Below are 22067 nucleotides of genomic sequence, written 5' to 3'. Positions count from 1 at the left end.
AGCATATGATAAAGTTATGATTGGAGGTGATTTTAATTGAAAAAATGTTAACATCGATCTCGCTTCTACCACCTGTACCAGAAATTCATTCCACACCCCCACCACCCTCTGTGTGAAGACATTCCCCCTCATGTTTCCCCTAAGCCTTTCCCCTTTTTCTCTTAATCCATGCCCTCTTGTTTGAATCTCCCCCACCCTCAATGGAAAATTGACTCTACCTTTCCTCCTTATAATTTTGAATACCTCTATCAAATCACCCCTCAATCTTCTACACTCCAGAGAATAGTACCCAGCCTGCTCAACCTTTCCCTGTAACCCAGACTCTGAAACTCCGGCAACATTCTTGTAAACCTCCTCTGCACTCTCGCTATTCTGTTTATATCCTTCCTGTTATTCGGCGACCAAAACTGCACACAGTATTCCATATTTGACCTCACTAATGCCTTATACAATTTAAACATAACATCCCAACTCCTGTATTCAATACTCTGATTTATGAAAGCCAACATACTAAATGCCTTCTTCACTTCCCTATCCACATGTGATTCAACTTTCATGGAATTATATACCATGACTCCTAAATCCCTTTGTTCCACTGCACTCCTCAATTATATACCATTTAATGTGTATGACCCATTTTGATTAGACCTACCAAAATGTAGCACCTCGCATTTATCAGTATTATACTCCATCTTTCAGCCCACTCTACTAACTGTCCTATATTCCACTGCAAGCGTTGACGACCTTAATTGTTCACAACACCACCAACCTTTGTATCATCTGCAAATTTACTAATCCAATTTTCCACCCTATCATCTAAACCCTTAACATATATGACAAACAGCAGCAGGCCCAGTACTAATACCTGAGGCACTCCATTCGTCACCAGCCTCCAATTCGACAAACAATTTTCCACCACTATTCTCTGACATTTCCCATTCAACCATTGCTAAATCAATTTCATTACTTCATCATTAATACTTAATGCTTCCACCTTCCTTACTCTTATGGGGAACCTTGTCAAAAGCCTTACTAAAGTCCAAATAGACATTATCCACCACCTTCCCTTCAACATTTTCAATAACCTTCTTGAAAAACTCTATAAGATTTGTTAAACATGATCTACCACGTACAAAACCATGCTGACTACTCCAAATCAATCCCTGTCTTTCCAAATAGTTGTATATACCATCTCTAGGAAAATTTTCCATTAATTTACCCAACACCAACATCAAACTTACAGGCCTATAATTTCCAGGTTTACTTTTGGATCCTTTTTAGAACAGCAGAACAACACGAGCCACCCTCCAGTCCTCCGGCACTTCCCCCGTGGCCAGTGACATTTTAAATATTTCTGTCAATACCCCCACTATTTGTTCATTAACCTCCCTCAGGATCCTAGAGAATATTTTGTCAGGACCTGGAGATTTATCCACTTTGATCTTTTTTAATGTAGCCAACACTACCTCCTCATTAATCCTTGTATAATACCTCCCTCCATCTGGCTCAATATTCTTTTCCTTAGTGAATACTGAAGAAAAAAAATTGTTTAAAATTTCTCCCATCTCCTCTGACTTCTCATGGAGCCTACCCCCGATCTTCAAGGGGTCCAGTTTTATCCTCACTATCTTCTACTTTTAATGTATCTATAGAAACCTTTTGGATTTATTTTTATTTTGCCTGCCAAAGTAGCTTTATATCTCCTTTTGGCCTTTCTAATTTCTTTTACAAGGTTTTTTTTACACTCCTTATATTCCTCACTCAATTCACCTATTCCCCGTTGTTTATACCTGTTGTACACACCCCTCTTCCTCCAAATCAAGTTCCGAAAATATCTTTTGAAAACCAAGGCTCCCTACAGTTTCTAACATTTCCTTTAATCCCCACGGGGACATACTGACTCTGTGCTCTCAGAATTTCTTCTTTGAATATCCTCCATTTATCTGTTACATTCTTCCCTGAAAAAATCTTATCCCAATCCACACCCTCCAAATCTTTTCTCATCCCCTCGAAATTTGTTTTATTCCAATTAAAAATCTCAGCCTTTGGCCTATCTCTATTCTTTTCCATTACTAGCCTAAAACTAATAGTATTGTGATCACTAGACCCAAAGTGTTCCCCAACACAAACCTCTGTAACCTGACCTATCTCATTCCCTAATAGGAGATCCAATACTGCCCCCTCTCGAGTCAGTTCTTATATGTAATGATTAAGAAAACTTTCCTGAACACACTTTAACAAACTCAACCCCATCCAGCCCTCTTTCTGTATGGGCATCCTAGTTAATGTTCAGAAAGTCGAACTCTCCCATAACTACCACCTTATGTTTATTACACATATAAGCAATCTCCTTATAAATTTGCTCCTCTAATTCCCTTAGCCCATTTGGTGGTCTATTATACCCTCCCATTAATGTTTTCATGACTGCCATTCCTCAGTTCTACCAAAATAGCCTCGCTGGACAATCCCACCAAACCATCCTGCCACAGAACTGCTATGATGTTCTCTCTAATAAGCAATGCAACTCTTCCGCCTTTTATCCCCCTGTTCTATCATGCCTAAAACAAAGGAATCATGGAATATTTAACTGCCAAACATGCCCTTCCTGCAACCATTTCACTAATGGCCACAATATCGTATTTCCATGTGTCTATCCGTGCCTTAAGATCATTCTCCTTATTGATAATACTCCTTGCATTATAATATATGCATGAGAGAATGTCTTCCACATATACTCCTTTTGTTACCATATACCTTTACCTCCTTCCCTCCTTCATTTATTTTTATGTTCTGTTCCCTCCATTCCTTCCAATCTAGTCATTCTTCCTCCCTAATCTCCATACTCTCATTCTGATTCCCACCCCCCTGCCAAACTAGTTTATACCTTCCCCAAGACCTCTAGCAAACCTGCCCACCAGGATATTGGTCCTCCTCCAGTTCAAGTGCAACCCGTCCCTTTTGTACAGGTCAGACTTTCCCCAGAAGATACCAATAATCTAGAATTCTAAACCCCTGCACCAGCTCCTGAGTCACGCCTTCATCCTCCACAACTTCCTATTTCTACCCCCACCAGCGTGTGGCATAGGCAGCAATCCCGAGATTGCCACCCTTGAGGTCCTGGTTTTCAACTTTTTCCCTAACTCTATGTAATCCCTTTTCAGGACCTCATCCCCACTTCTAACTATGTATTTGGTCCCCATGTGGACCACCACTTCTGGCTACTCACCCTTCCCTTCCAGAATGTTGTGGACTTGATCAGAGATGTCACTGACCCTGGCACCTGAGAGGCAACATACCAACCAGGACCCCTGATCTCATCCGGCAAACTTCCTATCTGCTCCCCTAAACAGTGAATCCCCAACTATGAGTCCTTCTCTTTTCCCCCTTCCCTTCTGAGCCAAGGGTCCAGCCCCTGGGCCAGAGACCTGATCTCCATGACTTGTCCCCTGTAGATCATCCCCCCCACAAAGGTATACAAAGCAGTATGCTTGTTGTTGAGGGGAACAGCTGTAGGGGTACTCTGCACTGCCTGTCTTCCCCCTTTCCCTTTTCTCACAGTCACCTAGTTCCTGGACTCCTGACTGATGAGGGTGACTGGTTCTCTATAACTCCTATCTATCACTCTCTCTGTCTCCCTTTTGATCTGCAGTTCATCTAGCTACAACTTCAGTACCCTAACCCGGTCTTCCAAGAGTTGCATCTGGATGTAGTAAATCCGGAACATTTGTGCTGTTCCTGACCTCCCACATCCCACAATCGGAGCCCTCAACTGCACTAACATCATGTAATTGGACAGAACAGGGCGAAGTGTTATACTGGTGGCTAATGGGGAATGGAAAGGTAGTATACATGGCATTGCCTCTGAGAACACTGAAGAAGTGGGGCTCTGCTGGTGGCTATGTTTTCACCTCTTTTTATGTTTGCTCCTCATTTTCCCCTTATGTTGTTCTTTCTGATAATGGAAAAGTTCATTCTAGGTGAAGCAGTGCAAAACAACAAGATTTCTATTTACATAATGTGTTTCACGTTATGCATCTTGGGTAAACAATCCCAAGACATTTCACTGGAGTGCCATCAATCAACCTTTGACAGCAGACCATACAAAGCAAAGAAGAAAGGAAGAACTTCTCACTTGGGAAATTGTTGGGCAGGAATGCTTGCACCCTTGGCACTGAAAGTATTATTGCCAAGATGGAGCAACGATATGCAGATCAGTGAGATACAAAGATTTTGGATGACTTTAAGCATGGAAGAGATACATAGATAGGGACACAAGGTCACAAAAGGATTTGAAAGCAAAGATCTTTACATTAAGTATATCAGCATGGCTCCTGTTGTCGACTTGCTCGCTTTGCATATATATTCTATCTGCATGTCTCTTTACCAGGTCTTTCTTTGTCCTTTCCTGCAGGGTGGGAATTGATGTTTTGCAGTGAGAAACTGTTTGGCAACGATATCCCATTTACTTCCCATTTGCTTCAAATACACATTCTCATCCTCCCCAACCACTCTCCTTCCTGAAATACTGTTTGTTTTTTTGAACTACCCAGCCAAAACTTATGTATTTCCTTTCTTTCCTCTCAAAAACAACCTTCATCCTCAATCACCTCACACCCATTCATTGCACCAGAGTAGCTATCAGGAAGCAAAGGCCACTCACCTTTGACCTTGAAATTCCCTACATTTCTTATGACATAGAAGGAGGTCATTCAGCCCATTGAGTCTCTGCTGGCTCTCATTGTATTCCCCTCATCCCGATTACTCCAATTATTTGCTCATAACCTGTTCCCTCACACATGCCCATCAACTTCTCCATGATTTTCATGCTATCCATCTACATTGAAATAATTTACATTAACCCTACCAACCATCATATCCCTCTTATCCTCTATCCCTCAAAGATGCTTTGCTTGTTTCAAAATCCAACTTGTTTTATTTAACTTCAACCTGAACTAGTGGGAACTGAAGAGAGAGGATGACAACATGGCGGCATGGTTAGCGTAAAGCATGAAAGAACTGCAGACACTGTGGTTGAAGTGAAAACACAGAGCTGGAGAAACTCAGCAGGCCAAACGCTGTCCTTTATATCTTTCTTTGGCTTGGCTTCGCGGACGAAAATTTATGGAGGGGTAATGTCCATGTCAGCTGCAGGCTCGTTTGTGGCTGACAAGTCCGATGCGGGACAGGCAGACACGGTTGCAGCGGTTGCAAGGGAAAATTGGTTGGTTGGGGTTGGGTGTTGGGTTTTTCCTCCTTTGTCTTTTGACAGTGAGGTGGGCTCTGCGGTCTTCTTCAAAGGAGGTTGCTGCCCGCCGAACTGTGAGGCGCCAAGATGCACGGTTGGAGGCGATATCAGCCAACTGGCGATGATCAATGTGGCAGGCACCAAGAGCTTTCTTTAGGCAGTCCTTGTACCTCTTCTTTGGTGCACCTCTGTCTCGGTGGCCAGCGGAGAGCTCGCCATATAACACGATCTTGGGAAGGTGATGGTCCTCCATTCTGGAGACGTGACCTACCTAGCGCAGTTTGATCTTCAGCAGCGTGGATTCAATGCTGTCGGCCTCTGCCATCTCGAGTACTTCGATGTTGGAGATGAAGTCGCTCCAATATATAGCAAAGGAAAAAATACATAACCAATGTTTCAGGCTTGAGCCCTTCATCAAGGTGTGGGAAATGTTCACCAAAGCCCCTAGTAGTAAGGATCATTTTAATTTAGAGATACAGCATGGTAAAAGTCCTTCTGGCCCTCAACCCCATGCTACCCAATTGCACTAATGTGAACAATTAACCTAGTAACCCCATACCTGCTTAGAATGTGAGATGGAACTGGAGCACCTGGAGGAATCCCACATGGGCAAACTCATGACAGACAGCAGCAGATTCAAACTCAGATTGCTGGCGCTGTTAAAATATTGTGCTAACCGTCACACTAACTTCGTCGCTCTACACGAACCACGCTGTCCAGATTATAGCTGGCAAACCATCCAAGTTTGATCTCTCTGCTTGATTTTAACATGGGAAAGGTACAGTTAGCATAAACACAGTATTCTTCATCCAGGTAAGAAGTAATCATTAATTTGGGAGATCTTCCTCTCAGATTATTCAAGTTACATTCAGAGCCAATGACTCAGTCTCCTCCATGATCATTCCACCAGCAGATCACTTGCCACAATAGTGTACAGTCAGGAGGGGAAGCCCCATGAATCTTTCAACATTAACTGAAAGCCCTATGAAATGTAGAGATAATAAATTTGACACAGGCAACGAAAGCTACTGAGCACTACAACCCTCAGCTGATAAGAACATAGGGAAATATGGCATCAATATATTTCCATGCTCTGAACAAGAGATGTTGATGTCCACTAAAGTGCCTTGGTGAAATTTCTGCTGAGTTGGCAAAATTTGACAGGCAAAAACTGTCAGTCTGTGCTTGTAATTGGTGGTGAGAAAACCAACACAAAGTAACAAGGCATTTGTCTTCAACAATCAACATTCTTGCTGATGGATCTGTGCCTGACAGTATTCACTGTGCAAACTGTGGTCCTGACTTCACAATGAGGACATTTCCTCATGATGTAAGTGAAAAGATTTGAAATATATTCAGCAGTTAAGAACTTGTTTATCCAAGAAGAATAATGAGCCCATCAACATCAGCAAAACCTGTCACATTAATCTGTAATTATCACCAGGAGATCACCCAGGTTCAATGACGAGATTAGAAGAAATAGTGGAGGGTACAGCAAACCATCATGGGTTTACCTCCTCCAGAAAGATTGCAGCAGCTCGAGATGTGGCTCAGTAGCACAGAGCAATTAGGGATGGGGGAATAAATGCTGACCTTGACGGTGATACCCACATCACGAGTGTATTAAGATTCAGAAGTTGTTGAAATCTAAAGCAAGGAGGCAGTTCATTCAGCAAACCAATCTGTGCCAGTAAATATGTTGCTCAAAATCTTCCTCTTCTCTAATAATCTCTTCCCTCCCTGTCCCTGATTCCATTCCCTATCAAATCTGTATCATCATTTCTTTTAACACAATGTTGTTGGCTGTTTTAATATTCTAGCAATGACAAGATTTTCAATGTGAACCAATATGACATCTCCTCAGCAGTCAGGAAAGGTAACCACTAACAATATGTCCAGATATTGAGTACAGTAGGCAGAATTTTGTCTCTTAAAAGTGACTCCTACATCCAGTTTGTCCAAACAGAGAACCTATGGTGTTCAGAAGAAATGCTACAAGGACCTGCAGAAAGCATATCTCAAGAAGAGAGGCACCGACATCAGAGACTGAGAGGAGCAAGCAACAGCTCAATCTCCATGTCACCCCATCCTTCTTCAGACTTTGGCTCATCTCAAGGAACGGCATTTTATCCTGAAAAGAGAGGAAGGGAAAGAGGAAAACCTCCCTGCTAGCAGGCAGTTGACATGAGGAAACGTCTAGACCTTCTGCAGCTGGGTTTGTGGTTCCAGGATCAGTCTCCTGAGTCATCTCTGTGAATCTGTGGTAAAGATCATCTTTGAATGGAGGGATTTCCGATGACAGCTATCTTATATTTATGGCGCCTTGGATTCAACTCCAAGTGGAAATAGTTTCTGCACATTTATCCTGTCAAGCACATTTATAATTTTTAAGGCTTCAGTCCATCATTTTCAGGGAAAATAGTCCCTATTTGATAAACTGTTCTTGCTGGACCAATCTGCTTACCCATAGTAATGTTCTTGCAGATCATTTCACTTCACTGTTGCAATATTCTTTAATGATGCCTATTGAGCAAAATGTCACAAAATGCTCCATATGGTGTCAAACAAAGGTATAAAATAAACTGCAGTTGACATTTATCAGCTCACCTTGCAAGTGGCTTAGGGTAGTGCTCCCATGTTTGCTGCCACTACAATATTGTATTGCCTATAACTTTCAATACCAAATCACTTGCGCAAATAAGAAACGACATAGGTCCAGAGCAGCGCTCCGCAAGACTCTATCTCCCTTTTTTGAAAACAAAATTTCCTGGTGGAAAATCTAAGGCTGTAATAAGGGGGAACACTGTTCCATTGTAGCTCTTCATTTTGAGATGAAATGTTAAACCAAGGACTTTAAAATAAAGTACAGGAAAGTTTCCTATGGCAACATTGATTCTTTTGCAGGATGTGCACATTGCTGGCAATGCAATTATTTACCATCCATTCCTAAATTCCCGTGAACCGAGGAGGCAATTAAGAGTCAAATACTTGGTTCTGAAGTTACTTGGAGGACAGATTGGCTACAGACAGCATACTTTCTTTGCTGATGGACATGAGAGAATCATAGAGCCGACCTTACTCCCTCAACCATTTGTTCTTCCATACACTGTTCCATTGCTGTTTGAGGGACTTGGCTGTACATAAAGTACCTATTATATTTCCTGCAATACAACCGTGATCCTTATTCATTAGTAATTCATTGTATCTAAGATATTTGGGGATATTCTGAAGAGGTTGTGAAAAGGTATGAAAGATTCTTCATAAATACCTAACCCCTGGTTAATCATGTTTCAGCTCACTCTGATCCCCTGCTCTCTGTACATTTATCATGAGCCTCTTCTGGGTGCTGAAACCTTATCTTTGCACTATCTGTAAATTTTGATAAGGGAATATATCCTAATCTGCCAATTAGTTGGTAATCCTGAACAATGAAATAATATTAAAACATAATGTCAGTATAACTAATAATTCTGACAAAAAATACTTTTTTTTAATATTCTAAAAAATATTTTCTGTTTTATTGAGTTATTCACATAATATGAATGGCAATGAACTAAGTTAATTTCTAGGTCATTTCACAGGACAGTTCAGAGTAAACCACATTGTTGGGTTTATCTCTGTCTAAAATGTGAGTAAGAAAAGCCTAAAAAACATTAATGAACTAGATGGATTTTTACAGCAAACTGGTAAAATCCTGCTCACCAGAAATGATCTTAGCTTTTTGTTCAAAATTAAGCAATTCTCCACATTTCTCTGCTGCTGTTATGGGACTTGAACTCATATATCTGGATAAATAATCCACAATTATGAGTGGATTATTATATACCATGTAAATAGGATATGGTACCATATTGGCTATGGCACCATACCCTATACATACACCCATACTCGAAATAAAGTCCTTTTAAGAATATAAAGTTTGGAATCTGAAAAGTGCACAAGATTTATTCTGGGAGAAGCAGAATTTGACCTTGAATCTGTTCCATCAAAGGTTATTGGATCTGTAAGAATCATGAAAAGCCTAGAAGGGAGAATTAGTGAAACTAAGGAAGTGTTAGGGGGCTGCCACAAAATAATGGTACCTCTCCTCGAGATTGGGTGTACAGAAGCACTTCTTGTTTCTGCCTTAATGCATCTGAGCTGTGCATGTTCACCTGATGGATGTTTTTAGCCAACATTGTAAGCACTGACTATGAGCCTTTTACGAGGAACTGGATTCTGTCCAACTTTCTGGAATGAGAACAGTGTTGATAGTTTCAGAGGCCAAAACGGCTGCTCAAAATGGGGTCATTAGCTTCCAGCAAGCAGAGGCACCAGCCCTTATGGGCGGAGCACCAGAGGTTCTTTAGAAAGGGGGAAAGCAGGGTTGTGAATTGTCACCAAATACCTCTCCCTACAATCGCAATTCTGCAAAACATCTTCCAGTTCTCTACATCTGGAGCTATAAAATAAAAGTTAGCAAATCAGTTGCTTTCATGAATCTCCTAAAATAAACTAACATATGTAAATAATTATTAAATATGTGGTTTCAGAAAAAAACTTACTTGCAATAAACAGAATTAATGGCTAGATTTCCAGTTATATCCAACCATTACAGGCAATAAATTGCTTTGGCAGTATATTCAGAATCATATCCATGCTTTTACTTTAACTTCCTTCTCTTCCATTCCCTCCTATTTCATCTGTTCCCCTTAACCCACTAATTTACTTCTCCTTTTCCTCTCCACATGACTCTTCTTTCTGTTTCCTATCCCTTCATTGTCATCTATCTTTTTTTTGTCTTTTTCTTTCCTTTCTCTTAATTGTTTCCATTTTTATGTACCCATCTATGCCCCCCCCCCCCAAACCCTCTTACGTACCTCCTTTCTCCAGCTCTCATTCATCCTCACCTCCCTCTTTAATCTTTCTCCTGCAATGATACTAAAAGTGGTTAGGACTTTGTCCCAACAGAACAGATTACCCTCTGCATCCTCAACAAAATATTTATATTGCTGCTTCATCCACTTGGGCGGCATGTTTAGGGTGGTGGTGAGTGCCACACTGTTACAGTGCCAGCGTCCAGGGTTCGAATCTCTGAGGCTTTCCTCCAGTCACTCCAGTTTCCTACCACCCTTCAAAAGCATACGGGTGTAATGGGGTGACATGGGATCATGGGCAGGAAGGGCCTGTTACTGTACTTCATGTCTAAACATTTTTTCCAAACTAGCTGTAGAGGTTTCACAACCAAAACCTAATTTTCTCCTCTTCCAACATCTGTTGATCTACTTACAGGAGAGATCTCTGCATAACCGTAATCCTGAACGTAATGCAGTAAGAACCTGATGCAAATGCCACTTTGTTAATGCACTGGTATTGATGGGTTAAGGGCAAAGAAACCATGCTGCTTTAGGTAGAACTCCTTAATGTTCTTTCATCTTAAGATATGTCTCAAGTTAACTTTGATCACAAAATTTTGTCTGTGCAATTTTGCGAAAGAAAACTACTGAAGATCAGCAGGTCAATACTTTCCTTTCAGGCAACTTCACCATAAGTCATGTTATCAGATCAATATCAGATTGCAGATTGTGGAAGTCCCCCCCCACCCCCCCCTTCCTACTTTGGAATAGTGGCTGCACTTAGTATGTAATTGACTGTTAAGTACTTTGGAACATCCCGAGGTCATGAAAGGCACTATATAAATGCTTTTCTTTCTTCTCTCATATTATTTTGGCTAAATGCCCATAATTCCATAATTTATGAGAGTGCTGGGAAGGGCTCAATGTAATTAGTCTGCACAACATGTTGTTGGAGTGTCAGGTGCCTTCACGTCAAGAAAATCCTTAGGTTAAAATTGCTAAGTCAGCCTGCCTACTGTCCAAGCAGTCAGCAACCATTTTGTGGAAGTCCTGATAGCTGCCAGGAATAAACTATTTAAATTAATGTTATTATTACAATTGGACTAAATATTTGCAGACCAGTATATTTTTGAGTAATTACCTTGTGAAAAGTGCTTCATAATTAACATTTCTGCAGTCCAAATCATACTTCTTGTAGAGAGATGTTAGTTACTAGCCACTGATTGCCCATGAATATGGCCCTTGTGTAGTGAATGGATCGTCAGCTTGATCTTTGTGTTTATTTTTAAAAATACAGATGTATGAGAAGCCAGGGGAAGAAGAGAGAATATTGCACTGTAACTTCTCACATAAATACCAGATCTATCTATAAAGTTCATATTCACTTAAAGATACAAGCCACCACCCTATTCTATTTTAACAAACTCTGTTGGTCAAAACCCAATGTTCATATATTAGGCTTGTTCATATAATGAAATAAATAAAAGATGAACAGCAAGTTCTAACTCAGGCATCATAATTAATTGCAGTTAATTTCAAAAAACAGCATCTGGAGGTAGGTTTACTTTGGTTACAGCATACTGACAAATGTTTGCAGAAGTTCATAGATGAGCAAAGGAATTTAAGTTTGTTAGTGTTTGGAAGGTCACTTGCACTTGTCCTTAATGCAGCCAACATATGGAAACACCTTATGAATGTTGTGGAGCCAACTTCTGCTTCTGCATCACTAATCTTATCCAAGTAACAAGTAAGGGCATCCAGTCTCCTTCTTTATTTTTAGATGATTACCGAGTGGTCAGGCCCCCTCCCTCAATGTAAAACCCCTTTCCATTTGTTCAGTCATCATTCTCCATTATGGAAAATGCCTGCATTTGTTTTCATTTGGTCTCATCTAACCTTAAATGGATCAGATGACAGTGAAAAATTGCTGCACATTAAATCTCTTAAACGTGATATTTCATTCCAGCTGCCTTGTGTCTCTTCACAAATGCACTGCAAAATTAACTCGTGTATTCCACAGAAAGTAGGAAATATTGGAAATCCTCAGCAGGCTAGTGAACAATTGTAAAAAGGTTAACCTGTGGGTGTATGTGGGCTCAATTTCTATCATTTAAAAAGAATTTGGACAGATACATGGATGGGAGAGGTATGGAAGGCTATGGATTGGGCGCAGATCGGGGGGGGGGGGGTCTAGGCAAAATAAATGGATCAGCCCAGACTAGAAGGGTCGAAGGGGCCTATTTCTGATGGAGACCCATCAACCTCTTGTCTCTCAAACATGCTCAATAGCTACTGCAAAATTTCTGAGTTTATTTCAGATTTTCATTGTCTACTCATTTATTCTTTCTGTGAACTCTTTGATACGACCTTGAGATTGTGAGTAAAACTAAATTGCAAGTGGACTTTTTGCTACAATTTCACTAAAGTTTATCTCACTCTTTCAGCAAGCAGTACATTGGCTGTTTCCAGTTAACATCAAATGTAACAACTATTATCTTTCATAGTTCTGGATTAATTAACCTTTAATGACTATATAAATTCATGTCACCATTGTTTAGCTAGCAATTACTGATTATTTCTGAGAGGAAGTTGAATGGAATATAGGACAGGCATTATTATTGTGGCAATAAGTGTGACATGTGGCATTGATACATCCTCACACACGTTTCACATTTTTAAACAAATTTTGTGATTAATTGCCTATAAATCTGCTCTGCAGAAGAGGACTTCAGTTCATAAGCTTCCCTGGTGAATCTTTTACATAGGTCTGATAAAGTCCTGCTATGGTGGTCAATAAACATGACAGAATTCCTTATAATATTAGCAGCCTCTCATGGTACGTTAATAATGCACAAAATTCATAAACTGCAGATGCATAAAATCTACAATAAAGAAGAGAAACAGTTTCTATTTTCATTTGTGTATGACAAACATTAGTTCTGGTAAAACACAGTGGTTAAGTGAGAATGATTATGATCAGAACTACTTTGATTCTCTTTTCCCAGTGACTCAAATGCACTTCTGAACTATCCATTAAAAAGACAGAAGTTGGAAGAGGAGCTGTTACCTTGTAAAAGGGATCTCAAGAAAACTAAATTTACTATATTGTATATGACAGGGTAGGGATAGTATACAGCAATATTTCAATTGGTCCCTACAATTGTTGGTAACAGAGATTCTGTCAAATTAAACACGTTTCAAGAGAATCAGTAAACTAAAAAATCAAGAGGGTTACAGAAAAAGGCTGAACTTTAAGCACTCCTACGCAATAGCTCCCAGCAGGTCAGTAACTGTTTAAGACTCATAATGTACAAGAAGCTCAGTATTGTTCAGAAAGGAGAAAAGGTAATTGACCAGATGAGGTCAAACTGCAGCTTGTGCAAATTTAAAAGCAATTAATTATTTTCAATTGCTCGCTCTCTGTGATCGATACTATGTCACTGCTTTGCTCAAATATTGAAAATTAGTTGAAACTTCGTTACATTCCTTAAAATGAAAAAGGCTATTTCTGAAGGGCTCAATCAAAGCAACATTCCAAACAATGTCCAATCAACCAGCCTCATGCTATCTGCTGCTCTGCATTTGTCTCATTTATTCTTCACCTTTCTGTTGATTTAAAACAAAATTAATTAAATACAAACAGGCAGCTGCAATCACATTCTACTGACTGAATCTGAAAGAGGAATCATTATTACTTCCAGCAACAAAATACTTTTAACTACAGTTTCAACAATTTGAAAAATACTTTTCAGCTGAAAGTTTTATAACTCAGACCACTTATTCCTTCTAGAAGTGTAACCTCTTTCCTGTTGCCATTATGCCTTATTAGAAATAAAACAGTAATTGCATGGACAGTTAAGTAATAGTCTATCTCACCACTTACCTCTCTCATAAAACTGAAATTTGGAGGTAGTGACACACAAGGTTTAAAACAAATTAACAAAGTTTCCAACAGCACAGTGAGGGAGATTCCAGCAGTAGCCTTCATTCTCACAGTCATAATACACTTCACTGTATCTTACTGATTTGCATTGGCAGTAGCAACCATCAAGGAAGCAAGCTCTCTGTTAGGAAAAGCTGAGGGAGACTGCAGCAGAAAGCCTGTGCAATATAAATGATGCCAATTTTAGATGCCTGTAGGCTTTTAACACTGCGGTAGTGGGAGGAACAGCAATATCAGCTTCTAAAAACTGCAAGGTAACCTTCCCACCCCCTCACAAAGAGACACACCTCCCACAATTTTTAACTGTCCCAATAGAAACACCTAGTCCACTTTCCAAAACAACAAAGACAAAGAACAGGAATGGATGAAGGGAAACTATAGGCAATTCATTCCCTTCAAAGCAACTGGGTACGAAGCAGCTGACTTTTTCGACTCATATTTCAATTGCTTTGCTAGAAATGTAAAATAGAAAGTAGCCAACCACACAAACAATATAGTGAGAGTCGCAGTGTGTGGACAGTTCTGAATTGAACCTGCTCTGAGTAAATCCGAGCATTCATCAAATGGCACAACTGAAATCTGATGATTTTTACTGAGAGAAAAACATTATCTACACTATTTATTGAGCTTCATTCACAGTACACAAACATTGGGAAAGGGATGAGAAGATGCTAAAAAACAGATATTCATAGTTGATTCGATCTATCTGTTCCAAACAGTAAGAATTTACAATGTTCTGATTTCAGTGCAAAGGCACTGCCAGGTGAATTAGGAAAAAAGGAATCGAACAAATATGGTTCGGCTAAACTTCTTCATTAAAATCGACCCACTCTGATGAGAGGTTACACCCGGTATGTACTCTCTCCAGATGGTGACAGACTCCACTGAGTGCTTCCAGCAGTTTAAGTTTCCATTTTAAATTAAACCAACATTCCGCTTCTTTCAGAGGAATGTAACAGAAGTTCCAAAAGGATTAATAATTTAGATCTGTAAAAAAGGAAGAACAATGTTGACCAATAAAAGTGGGACTGTATGTGAGATTCAGTTGGGGACCTGCAGGAATGAGAACAAAAATAAAAATAGGGCATTCAATCTATGATCTTAGATCACATCAATTACATGAAAAACTTTTTAATATGCGACTGTGGTAAGACCATTGACAAACAATTGTTCCAGATTACATTGGATGCAAGAAAAGAAAGAAGTTGATGACTAATGCATTTTATTCACCATGTAATGACCAAAGCAAAGCTTTGTTCTGTGATTACTCCACTGTGCCAAGAATACAGTTGTCCAACAAACAGTGGAGCCAAACTCGCAACATTTGTATATCTCTTATTCACAGGCAAAATAAGAGACAGGAGCCGCTGATGTGCCACTGTGCCTAAACAAAAACAGTACCTCTTACTAAGCCAACAAATTCTGGCTGGATCATCACTGAAAGCACTGGTCACATTCTCATAGTACGTACAATACATGGATGTTCTGCAACGGGACTCTGCAGTGCCTGCTTTAATGTTCCAAAATACCAAAACACTGCATGGAGACTTCATTTACAGTGCAGGCTTTCCTTCAATGTACCAAGCATGTCAAGATGTTAATTGGTATGCAATACTGATTTGACTCCTGTCCTGCTACTTTGGAGCTTAGTCCTCTAGCTATCATTTCCATGGTCCTTTAAAGGAACCATCACAGTATTTAAAGGGACAAAACGCTATTAGCTGTTGATCTTTTTCTGGTTGTGGTTATAATTCTTGTTGTTTTCTTTCATTATTTCAAGTTACAAAAGATAGGAAGGAGTTGTGTGGTGGGTACTGAAATGTTTTGCTGACCCACAATTCAAAGCCCTCAAAGACCTTTGTTTCTTTCTCGTCAACAGATGCAACCAGTCCCCCTCCACTACCACTATGGCTGAAAGAACTTGTCCTCACTATCAAAAACTTCTCCTTTGACTCATTCTACTTTCTCCAAGTGAAAGGGATGACCGTGAGTACCCACATGGCCCTGGCTATGCCAGCCATTTTGTTGGCTAGGTGGAGAATTCCATGCTACAAGCCTACACAGGCAAGGCTCCTCAACTTTTCCTCTGTTGCTTTGGTGCTGCCTCATGCACCCAGGATGAGCTCATCAATCTTTACCAATTTGCTGCCAATTTCCACCCTGACCTTGACTTGGTTAATTTCTAGCAACATTCTCCCCTTTTTTGATCTCTCTATCTCCATCTTGGGAGACAAACTCGACAGATATCTTCTACAAACCCACCAACTCCCACAGCTACCTCAAGTACACCTCTTCACAACCTGACCCCTGTAAGGATTCCATTCTGTTCTCTCAATTCTTCCGTCTCTGTCGCGTCTGTTCCTAGAACAAGGTCTTCCATGCCAGATCATCAGAGATGTCCTCCCTCAAAAAATGTGGCTTCCCCTCTACTACCATCAACTTGGCCCTCATATACATTCTCCATTACCTGCACATCTGCCCTGGCCCCCTCTGCCTGCAAGGACAGGATACCCTTGTCCTCATCGACCATCCCCACCACCCTCTGCATTCAGCTTATCATCCTCCATCATTTTTGTCACCTACAACCTGATCCCACCACTAGACACATATTCCCTCTCTTCCCTTCACTGTCTTCTGCAGGGACCGCTCCCTCCATCACTTCCTCGTCCACTCCTCCCTTCCTACCAATTGCTCCCTTGGCACCTATCCCTGTGATCACAGGAGATGCTCCACTAGCGCCCACACCTGCGCCCACACCTCCTCTCTTTCCACACTCGGGCTCCAAACAGTGAAGCAACATTTCACTTGCGAATCTGCAAGATCATCTACTGTATCCAGTATCCTATTATGGTCTCCTCTACATCAGAGAGACTGGATGCAGACTGGGAGATTGCTTCGTTGAGCACCTTGGCTCTGTCTGCTGCAATAGCGGGGCTCCCCCAGTAGCCATCCATTTCAATTCCCTTGGTGACATGTCTTTCCATGGTCTCATACACTGCCAACCTGCACAATGGAGACACAACACTTCATATTCTGCCTGGGCACCCTCCAACCGGATGGCATTAACATTGACTTCTCTGGTTTCTGTTAGTCTCTCTATCCCTGGGTCTAATTTCCTTTTGCTCTGTCTCTCTCTTCCCCCAGCTCTACATTCACAGAGCCAGACTCCCCTCCCCCAATCAATTCTCACCTTTCCTCTGCCCTGTCCTCCTAGCCATACCAATTGACTTCTGACATCTGTTGGTCTCTTCTCCTCATCCTGCCCTTACATTTAATTCAGGTGCCCGTCTGCTTTTTCCTCATACATTGTAGAAGGGCTCAGACTCAAAACATGACTATATATCATTACCTTCTCTGAATGCTGTGAGATCTGCTGAGTTCCTCCAGTATTTGTGTTTTTACTACAATCACAGCGTTGCAGACCTTTGTGTTTCACTCCTTTTTTTATATGATTCAGATGTACCTCCACATGATACATCAGCAGGCATTGCCTTGGAATGCAGCCAGACCAGTAGAATGAGTAAAGAACCAACACAGCAGGATGTTAAAGGAGAAATGAGGAAGAAAAAGGGGAAGATTGGAAACACTGGTTCTCAGCAGGATCCCACGTCTTCCTCAGATCCAGAGGAAGTGACTGACAGGAATCTCAGTGAAAAGGAGTGAGATGGCTGTAACCACAGTGCTGCTACTGGTGTGGACCTGTGGAGCGTGGGGAGCAGAGATACAGCGCTGTCCCACAATGACCAACCCCCCCCCCCACCCCCACCGCGTCTGACTGCCTTCGGCTCTGTACAGGCTTTAAATAGCCCGTTAAAGGAACTGACAGTGGTTCATTTTAAAATCCTCCGACCACGGGTTCTGGGTCCAAGATGGCGATGCCTATGTTTGGCAGAAGTCATGAGGCATTGCAGACTCGGGGGAACCAGAGGAGCAGGGGACCAGGAAAACGGGGAGGGACCACCCTCTCCCCTTTTGAGAAGGAGTAGAGGAGAAGACCCAAAGGATAGTGACCACGGCGGAGGACCAGCGAGGTGGTCTGAAGGCTCAAGAACACAGTCAGCAAGATCAAAGGACCCGCACCAGGCTGCAGACAGCTGGAGACTGGCTGAAGGGATGCCAGGTATCGGAACTGAAATGCGAGAGGGTGCCGAGGGTGATTGTGTAGGAGGTTTGGATCTGGAGCTTGGGTTGCCAATGGTTTGGAGAAAAGTCTGTGTAGCTGCGATTGTTGAGGGAGTGCGGGATGTGTATCCATGGACACTCAATGACTCTGGGGTGACTCTTTTTGCTTCTCTTTCTCAGACTGTAAGGGACACCAGGCAAATCTTTGTCTGCCTTGCAGTAGATCAAAGGAAATTTTCTATATTATATTTTCTGTTTTGTGACATGACAAAAAAATCTTGAATTTTAAACTTCCAAAAGGACTCCCTTGTTAAAATCTGCCATCTCCTTCAGTCACAGCAACACCTTCAGAGCAGGCCAACAACTGTACTGTCGAGTGGCAGCCTTCTGCCCTCTGGCTTTCTCCAATATCCCAAAGACATGGAGATAGGACAATTGGTAACCATAAAAGAATCAAAGGGGAAATTATGGACATATGTGAGAGAGTCTCAGCTGGAAAGCTGCAGAGAAGTATGGAGGTAGGGAAAGGGGCTGCTTCACTGGAAGCTGAAGATGAAATTGACAAATGGGCTTAAGATTGAAGGGGGAAAATTATAAGGGGAACATGAGAGGAAATTTCTTTACGCAAAGGGTGGTAGGGATGTGGAATGAGCTTCCGGCAGACATGGTTGAGGCGGGATCATTGGTTACATTTAAGGAAAGACGGGATAGTTACATGGAGAGGAGAGGACTGGAGGGGTATGGACTGGGTGCTCGTCAGTGGGACTAGGAGGGTGGGAATTTGTTACGGCATGGACTAGTAGGGCCGAACTGGCCTGTTCTGTGCTATAAGTGGTTATATGGTTATATGGGCTAAACAGCCTCTTTCTGTGTTGTAATCAACTAAAAATATGTTTGTCTCCTTTCAGGCTAGAACAAGAGATATTTGCACTAGGCCAGAAGGGCAATGAAACTCTTGATTCAAGAGCGCTCCACACTTTGCTTGTTCTTGCAAGATGGTAGTAAGTGGAAGCAATATGAGTTCAGATGGATTTTCGGCAGTAAAATATACCAAATGAAATTGGCTGCATTTTCACTGATTTATCTTGTATACACATTGTGCCTTATATTGAGGCTGGAAAAGATCAGACTTCTTTCAATCTAATAATGTACTGAAGACCATAGGGGAGAATCCTGCAGATCAATGCCCAGTTGTTATGGCAGCAGTCAAAACATCTTCAACTGCAAAAATTGCTGCATTTAGCAAACCAACAGAGGATGATAAGTAACAGAGCTGTACTGTTCTGAGATATCTGATGACTTTCGTATGAGTTATATGCACATATTAGCAGCAAATATCCAATGATATTTGGCGCTGTTTTGGAGCAGGTGACTGTTCATGTTACATTATTCTTTCTGTGTCCTGGAGCAGCCTTGGAGATCTCTGCCCTACCTGATAAGATACACTTTGTGATGGTCTGCTGCTTGCTACACAACTTTGGTGCCATGATAGGGCATGTCTCCAGCTAGATGGCGAGCAATGGAGAGTAGGGAGTCCATCTCTGTCTGGTTAAGCCATGAATAGCACCTACCCTCAGTCACACTAAAATTTCAAACTAATTTATAAAGTCAATAATGTTATATTGCTTCTAAAACCATCGAATCATCCTTGGAAACTTTTCTGATGCTTACTTCCTATGTGTGTTTATCTATCCTACTCCTCTGATGCAATGTCCCTGCACAATTAATAATAATTTTGATCAGGCTCTGGCCTCAAATGCAGATTGCACCATTTTGATATGAGCATCAGTGGTCTAGGCTGGCTATGTGACAGGTAAAACTGCCATTCCCCTGGAGGCCTGCTTCAAAAATCCTAGTAACTCACTGGTCAGTGGTGAGAATCATGCAAACATTTTCATGCATTACAATACCCAACCACCATTCTGCACTCACACGGCAGCAAACTAATCTTGCACGGCAGTGGAATGAGGCTTGCATGTGAACTCTGATATGGGTATCCACCACTTGTGTTGCAGTGGAAGTTGAGACATCAACTATTTGGCAAAGCATCGCAGCTGGGACACGTTTACTAATGGCATTGGAAAGGCTGAGTTCCAGACTCTGCAAATATTTGTACGATATTAGTACTGAACAATTTCTGGAGATTTAATGTATGCTTTCTGACAGGCTCTTCAAAGCACTAACTATTTCACTGTCCATACCTACCAACTTTCTTCAGTTCCATCAAAATCCTTGTTGCAGCACCAATGTTCAAATTTGCCCTCTAATGAGCCAGACCCTGTCACAGCTTTCCTTCTATTCTTGTGCCTGATGTCTGATTAAATCAACCATTTTCTCAATTTTCCATTGAGTTGAAATTAGTTGATGGTGTGCATTCATCTTTAGCATCTTCAAGTTGTTCCTGGCTAAATTGCAGGAGCTACCAAATGGAGTTATGTCCATGCTGATGTTAGAGGTACATCTAAATGATGTTTGAAAATCCATTCACTGACCTTGACATAGGAGGCTTTTTAGCCCATTAGGCCTATGCTGGCTGACAGTAGAGCAACCCTATCAGTCCCACTCCCCGTTGTAAAGGTTAAAATCTTGTGTTTTGATTCTTAATTAATTTTGTGCTTGTCTCTTTAAGATAACTATTGTTTGTAGTTTTACCATAGTGACTATGATGTAATATGTCATAATATCCACCCAGGATAGTGGCTTACTCATTTTTTGACAAGATGTGAACGAAGTGTGAGCACGATAAATTTTTCTTTAAAGTTTGTGTATCTCTTTAAATACCATTGTGCATCTCTTTAAAAGCTTTTTATATCTCTATATATCATTAGTATATCTATTAAGACAGTAATTACTTTGTTATTCATCATTATGAAAGTCTTAATGCGAAGCGATGCAAAATGTTTATCTGTTTTATCAAAAATTAAAGCTACATAAAGTCACAACCACAGAGTATGATTTGTTGGATTAAAGAGATCTAAATTCAGGATATTGCAGCTCACCCTTTGGAAGATGATACTTTGAAAATAGGATATATTAGAATAAGGAAAGTGTCATCTATACCCCTCTCCTTTTTTATCTTAACCAGGTTTCAACTTATTCTCCCTCATATATCATCAGCTCTCCTTTGAGTCATTTGCCACTGATCTACATCGAGGGGGTAAGTTACAATGGTCATTTACCCTACCGGCATGTCTTTACTCATGTAAAGTCACCAAAGTTCTTACTGCTTTGCATCCATTGGGCTTTGACTCTTAGAACCAACATCCAGCATTATCTGCTCCATCTGTGTCTGGAGGGCCTTTGGGCCCTTGCTAGACAGGACCTTTCTCTTTTCCTTTCTACTTCTTTTCCAAGGCCTCCAGTGATACTTCTGTAAACTGTGCAACCCCTCTTTCCCATGTTTCTTCATTCTTCATTTTCCCAGGACAGCTTTGATTTTAGAAAGCCTGCCAGCTACAGTGCATGTCTACCTTAAGAGATGCAGGCTAAATAGCAGAAAACCTGGCTTTAACTGCAGCTAAGCACTATTGGCTCCCTGCTAGTGCTTCCAGCCAATCAATAGTAAAGTTAGTATTGGCTGGACATTGAAGTATTTAAATAAACCTTACTTTAAGAGATAATGAATTTAACTTCTGTTGCATTCTTAAACATAGCTTCTCAACCTTAATTGTCGAAAAGCTACACTTCAGAAGCAACCTCACAAGTAACATCTTCGATTATTTCCTTCCAGCATCTTCGACAGCAACTGAGGGCAGGTTATTGACCCTTCAAATATGATTTCTACAAGGTAACAAGTGTTTCTCTTTCTTCTCTAACAGCCAGTGTTGTGGATGAGCTTGTCGTCACTTCCCCAAAAATGTAATGCTTGGAATCAAAGTATTTTTCTTTACAAGGGCTGCATGTGCCAGGGGCTTGTCATGCA

The 22067-nt window shown here is 41.1% G+C and overlaps 1 protein-coding gene and 1 long non-coding RNA gene across 6 annotated transcripts in view; one reads left to right on the top strand and one right to left on the bottom strand.

The window, feature by feature from the left end:
- The window catches only part of adamtsl7 (ADAMTS-like 7), a 573773-nt gene that overhangs the window by 239254 nt on the left and 312452 nt on the right, over positions 1–22067 (bottom strand). The window lies entirely within an intron of this gene.
- Positions 15903–21224, top strand: LOC138757863 (uncharacterized). The gene is made up of 3 exons (XR_011353934.1): positions 15903–16009; positions 17481–18143; positions 19054–21224. It is a non-coding gene; the product is annotated as an uncharacterized lncRNA (long non-coding RNA).

Source organism: Narcine bancroftii, chromosome 3 (assembly GCF_036971445.1).
Source record: "Narcine bancroftii isolate sNarBan1 chromosome 3, sNarBan1.hap1, whole genome shotgun sequence".
Taxonomy (NCBI): Eukaryota; Metazoa; Chordata; class Chondrichthyes; order Torpediniformes; family Narcinidae; genus Narcine; species Narcine bancroftii.
Note: the sequence above shows the minus strand (reverse complement) of the source record. Positions and strands in the feature narration are given on the sequence as shown.